General features: G+C 37.6%; 1 pseudogene; it reads left to right on the forward strand.

The window, feature by feature from the left end:
• LOC114896567 overlaps window positions 1–3,815 on the forward strand; it is a 124,062-nt pseudogene extending 120,247 nt beyond the window's left edge.
• The last annotated feature ends 2,185 nt before the right edge of the window (window positions 3,816–6,000 follow it).

The following is a 6,000-nucleotide window of genomic DNA, read 5'->3' on the forward strand; positions in this document are numbered from 1 at the left end:
TATAATTGAACAACTTACTGTGGTTTCTCTTAAGCTCAATTTTTTAAAGTTAATATTAGTTCTAAACTACAAAAAGAAAAGACAAGTATACACAAAATTAAGAGGAAGATGGGCCAAATAAATTTCCTTCAGTGAATGAAATTATAAAAATGAGACTTACTAAATGGTCATGGCTGAAATTATTTAATAGGACACAGTTCTGCAACAGCCTTGGGGGAGGGGATTTCTAAATGTTCTCCTTCAAACACGAGAGGATCTTAGCACCTGGAACCACCTCTAGATATACAAATTTTTTTTTAAAGTCATACTAATTCAGGCATGTAAGTCGGTTTGGCAGGGGAGAAGCTTAATTCATTACTTACTTTATGCTGCATTCATCCTACTGTTGGCTTTTGGGAGAAGGTAAAACATTTTCTAGAAAATAAAACTATTTTCTGGATACTCACATGCACTGTACTCAGAATATGACTACTGGATGTATGCTGATGTGAGTTTATAAAACAATCATTGATGAAAAAGAAGAGCAAACTTCTACCAGGAATAGTATAGTATTTGCTATCTAGAAAGTTGCTCATGGAAGTACATGGAGGGAACTACCCTTTCATTTTCAGAGTTTCTTTCACTCACTCATTGTCTATTTTTTTCATGCAACAAACATTACTGTGCACATACTATGTGCCACCTTTGAGCAGCCTCTGCACTCAAGAAACTCCAATCAAGCAGGTGAAACAGGTAAGTAAACAGCTGATAGTCTGATGGACCAGGGCCTTTAATCAGACATGAAGCAAACGTTATGGAGCATGGGACAATTAAGTATTCATAAAAGTGTAACTTGATGTTAGATGTAAAAACCATTTCTGCTCCCACAGAACTTTCCACCTCGGGTAGAGACTACACTGGAAACAGTTCAGAGCTGAGAACAAAAAGAATTTCATGATTCACCCCCTAAATTCAAAGAAAATCAGCATAAGTAACACTATATATAAATAAAAGTTTTCAAAGTCCAAGAGAATGTTATAGCAAAACATTGCCCCTTCTCCCAACTCTGCCATCTGTGTAGAGAGTTTGGGAGTTATCAAAGATCCCTTGCTCATCTCCAGCCTCCTTCCCTTGGGGATGGGTTTTTTCTTTCCCCCAACCCCAAACTACAGAGCCACAAGCCTGCAGATGGACCTCATTCTGTCAGAATATGGGGGAAAGTCTATATGTGAAGCTGAGAGATGGAATGCCCAGGGTGGTCTGAAACCCCACTACTTAGCCTACATAGATGCCTACTCTGGTTACTCCCTGAGTTTAAAAAAATACCCCTGAAGGCAAGTGGGACTTAAGCTATCTGTTGCTATCCTATAAGGACTACCCACTGAACTAGTAAGACTCCAATTCCAAGACTTCTCACCAAGAGGATAAAGAGTGGCTACAGTTGGAAAGAATCAACCATATTGGAGAGCTAATCACCCGTTAGCTAAGAGGAAGCCAATGCAGATTCCCCAGAAGAACTAATGAGAGAGCCAGCATTTACGTGCCAGAGGCATAGAGGGAGCCAACAGACAGCTGGTGTTAGGTGGAAAAACAACAACGACCAACAGAAGAGGGGATCACAATTGCTACCGCCAAATCATGGTCTTTCATGGGAACAGACACACACACCTGCAGCTTCTGCAGCTGTGTGGACACAGTGAGCTGGAAGAGGAGAGGGGGACGAGTTCAGACACAAGACTTTCTTTGGTCAGTGGAACTCTGCAGCTGTGTGGGAGCTCTGTCCGAATCCTGGGAAAGGGGCTTTGAAATAGACCCTCACATACAGTATCTCAAGTTGACTGAAATGAAGCTGCTTTAAACTGGAATTGACTGAAGAGAGGAGGGGGGAGATTCTGAGAAAAACAAATGTGAAAAATATTCCATATTTGAACATCACTATTGAAACGCTTAGGTCACATCTACTGCAATAATCAAAATTTTAAAAAAACTTAAATTTCTATATCACATTTGCGTTTTCAAGGAAATTTAACACATTTCTATTTCCTTTTATCATCTCAGTAAATCTGTGGTGTTGGAAGAGTAATTGGACTCATCACTATTTGACTGATGTGAAGACTGAAGTTCACCAATATCACACAGAAAATATATTGCAGAAGTGAGACTAGAACTCAGTTTCACTTTAAATGGATAACATTTTAAATGGATAAACTGGCTTTAAGTAGGTAATTCTGATCACATGGCCTAGAACTTTTTTAAATTGATACTAAAATTTGTAAATCTTACCACACTTGTCTTTAAGTAATGAGCTCTACCTATAAATTCTGCCATCCACTGGTGCCTATATGATTATTAACAATGTTTTATGTCCTGTAAACTAGTAGGAAATTATTTTTACATGTTAGAAAATGGTACAAAACATGCTGATTAACTGTGACAGAAACTGACCAGAGGCAAATTTTCTCTCTCTCAAAAAAATCGTTAAATCTATAGCATCTCTTCAAATTAGCATGATTTAAAAATGACACACTAACCAAAGGTATTAAAATAATTTCCCAAATTTGATTTATCCCTTTTGAGAAGGGAAGCAGTTGCAACTATTTCTAAGAATATCCTTCAGGAACCCTGATCCTTAGCAAGTAAATTTCCCCTTTCAAGGTCACTGCTAAATATGCATTCCAATAATTAGTACTTTAACATCACATTTTCAAAGATAATCTCAGTTTGACCTGGCTTAGCTTATTAGTTATGTCTAATAGATGAATTAATGAAAAGTGAATCATTCTAAGTGCTCATTAATTCTTGAAAGAATGAATGAATAAATGAATGAATATTATGAGACTTTTTAAATGTGAAGGGCTCTGCCATCATTTGTTAATCTGAGAAGACTGAATTTGTGACCTTGTTGTCTCTGATTATCAATCAAATATATTTGTCATAAAGTCATTATGACCATAGACAGCTGAAAGAAGGCAAGATCTTATCAGACAGCTCACAGAGGTCAGGAACCACTATACACTAGTTAGTCTCTGAAGCATGAAATAGAAGTTTCACCTGGGGAAATAGCGCAAAAAGTTATAACCTTGACTGATCATCTATGAAATGGGTGATGTTATGAGCTCTACTTGAGAATTAATTCTACCAGCATGTGGAATTTGGAGAAAGGAATCTGTTAGCAGGAGAGCTATTAGAGACTAAGAGGTCTACTATATAGATTTTCTCCTAAGAAGGCCTTAGTGCTAAAAAAAAAAACTGACAAACTTGGAGATTATCATTCTTTAACAAAATATAAAGTGATAATATCCAGACAGAATTAATCCTTGTTAGAAATCCTTTCTGGGCAGAAGTTGCTTACTTTGCTCGTCTTTTCTGGGAATCAAAATTTGGACCATAATAATCATATAGGACTGACACAGTTCAGCTTTCTAGCTAGTAATTCAGAACATCAGGAACATCATAATAAAATTGGGTGAGAGTGCCTAGCCCTTACTCTGGAATGACATATTTATGTATTATATAATATTTTAAATAATATAATATAAAATATTTTAAATAACATAATTTATAGGTACACAGAATTTATAGATATATATAAATAATATATAGATATATATATAAATTCCATCAATGTAAGCGTAATTATATTAACTACTATTTATTAAGGTTCTGGTGTTAATTTACATTTGCTGATGTTAATTTACAACTGGTTTACCAACAGCCTTTTACCCCCTTCTCCTTTCTAACAGAATCCTGATCTTTTTTTTTTTTGTCCTTCTCCAGGTGACCACATGCTGCAGGAGAAGCTTCATCACCTCCTGAATGAGTATCGATTGGTCTAATGGTAACTATGTTGACTTGCCAGTGACTGGCTTAGGTATGAATATATGACACCATCTGAGCCAATGAGACATGAGGTAGAATGTTCTGAGTGTTTCTGAGAACATTTTTGTCATTCTTACTGACCCTATGAATCTGGGTAAGTGTAACTCTTGCTCCATTGATGTTGTGCTTTGTCATATGACTTGCTTTGGCCAGTGGAATGCTAGCAGATGTGAGAGGACACGAAACCTTAAGCATGTTTTTACAGTTTGGTTTGCCTCTTGAACTCCTATGGTCACCATGAGAAGAACTCCTGTGGTCACTCCTGTGGTCACCCCAGGCAACCACTGGGCAGGACAATGTGACATGTGGAGCACCGCTGAATCTGACCAGAAGCCTGCAGCCAAGCCCAGCTTACCTTTAGCCTGAAATAGAGCTGTCCCAGCTAACCCACTGACGTGTGAGCAAGAAAAATAAGTGATTGTTGTTGTAAGTCATTGACATTTGGGGTGGACTGCTACACAGCATTGTTGCAGCAATTGCTCACTAATACAATTAGTGATTAGGTGGCATTTCCACACTGTTCAGGGAGAGCTTTTTGGAGCAGGTGATATTTAAGCTAAATTCTGAATGATAAGAGCCAATGCTGCTTAGAGATCAGATAAATTGTCACTGCAAGTAGGGCACTGTTTAGCTAGTGCAAAGAGCCTAAGGAAAGACCAGGATTAGCATATAAGACAGAAATATAAAAGCCCATTTAATTAAAAAGTAGTGGGCAAGGAGTAAAATGGTATGAGTTATAGTTGGTGAGGTAGGCAGTCTCCAGAATATGTAAGCCAGGGTAAGGAGTTTTATTCTAGTAGCAATGCCAAGCTAATGGAGAACTTTCAACAGAAAAGGGATGTGATAGGATTTATGCTCTTAAAAAATATCACTCTGGCTATTGTGAGGAATGGATAGTAAGGGGTCCAGGGTGGAAGAGGGGAGACCAGTTAGAAGCATATTGCAGTAGCCTAGGCAGGAGATGGTGGTAGTTTGGATTAGGGTGGGTAGTAACACAGAGAGAATGAGATTGACTAAGGATATACTCTGGCGGTAAAATTAGGCAGGTCTTGTTGAAGAGTGGATGTGACGGAAGGGGTCAGAAGAATCTAGGATAACTCCTAGATTTTCAGCTTATGCAAAGTAGATGGTGGTGCCATTTACTGACATAGGGAAGCCTGGGAGAAGAGCAGAACTAGTGGATGGATTGAGCCAGGAGGGGAATCAAGAGAGTTCGGTTTTGTCCTGCTCAGTTTATCTTCCTAAATAACCAGGCAGATATCACGCAGGCAACTAAATATATGAATCTAAGGATCCAAGAAAAGGTAAGCATTGAAAATCTAACTTTGGTAGTCATGAAGGTGCCACATTGGCCAGATATCATTTGTAGTATAGATACGGGATAGCAAAAAAAAAAAAAGAGATTTCAAGTGTTCTATGGTAAAACCACTGAAATATTTTCCTTTGAATGAGTGCTCTGACATATGTTTTCTATTGTTTTTTTCATTTATTGTCCAAGAGGCCAGGATAAAGCATAACATGAGGTCATAATTGAGTTTTTCTTAAAAAATAATAATTCTAGCAAATAATAAGTGCACTCCAATCTTGTTTTATAAAATTAGTGAGCAAAGAACTTTGTCTACAACAAACAAAATCACTGGCAATAATTCCCTTGTTAAATACAAAGTACAAGGAGTCTATCACAATGAATAACTATTATATGTTCATGTAATATTTTATATGCCTGGAATTTAGAAGTTCAACTTTAGAGAGGAAATTATAATCCAGAATCTTTCAGTATTGTTTCTTTGCATGGATCCAAGGACTGTTTGCCAGATTTATTTAGTGCTTTACTCTGACATGTTTAAGATGCTACAGAGTAAATGTTAAACATGGGGACAAATAGTAAATGACAACTTGAAAACAAGAAAACAGAAGATAAATAGAGGGCACAGAAGAGTGATTTAGGGAACAAGTAAAGGTATAAAAAATAATAGCAAAATCAGACCCCAAGCAAAAGGTAAAAGGCCTATCAAGACACTCTATACTATAGTGTATCTGGCCAGGAGGGAGATGGGGGGGGGGTGGCGCGGGGATTGGTGTGTTTGTCAAGATTTTGTGCAATATCCCAACATTTTATCACAACTCTCCCTCCCCCCACCT

Source organism: Monodon monoceros, unplaced genomic scaffold (assembly GCF_005190385.1).
Source record: "Monodon monoceros isolate NGI ecotype Baffin Bay Population unplaced genomic scaffold, NGI_Narwhal_1 Super_Scaffold_16, whole genome shotgun sequence".
NCBI classification, from domain to species: Eukaryota; Metazoa; Chordata; class Mammalia; order Artiodactyla; family Monodontidae; genus Monodon; species Monodon monoceros.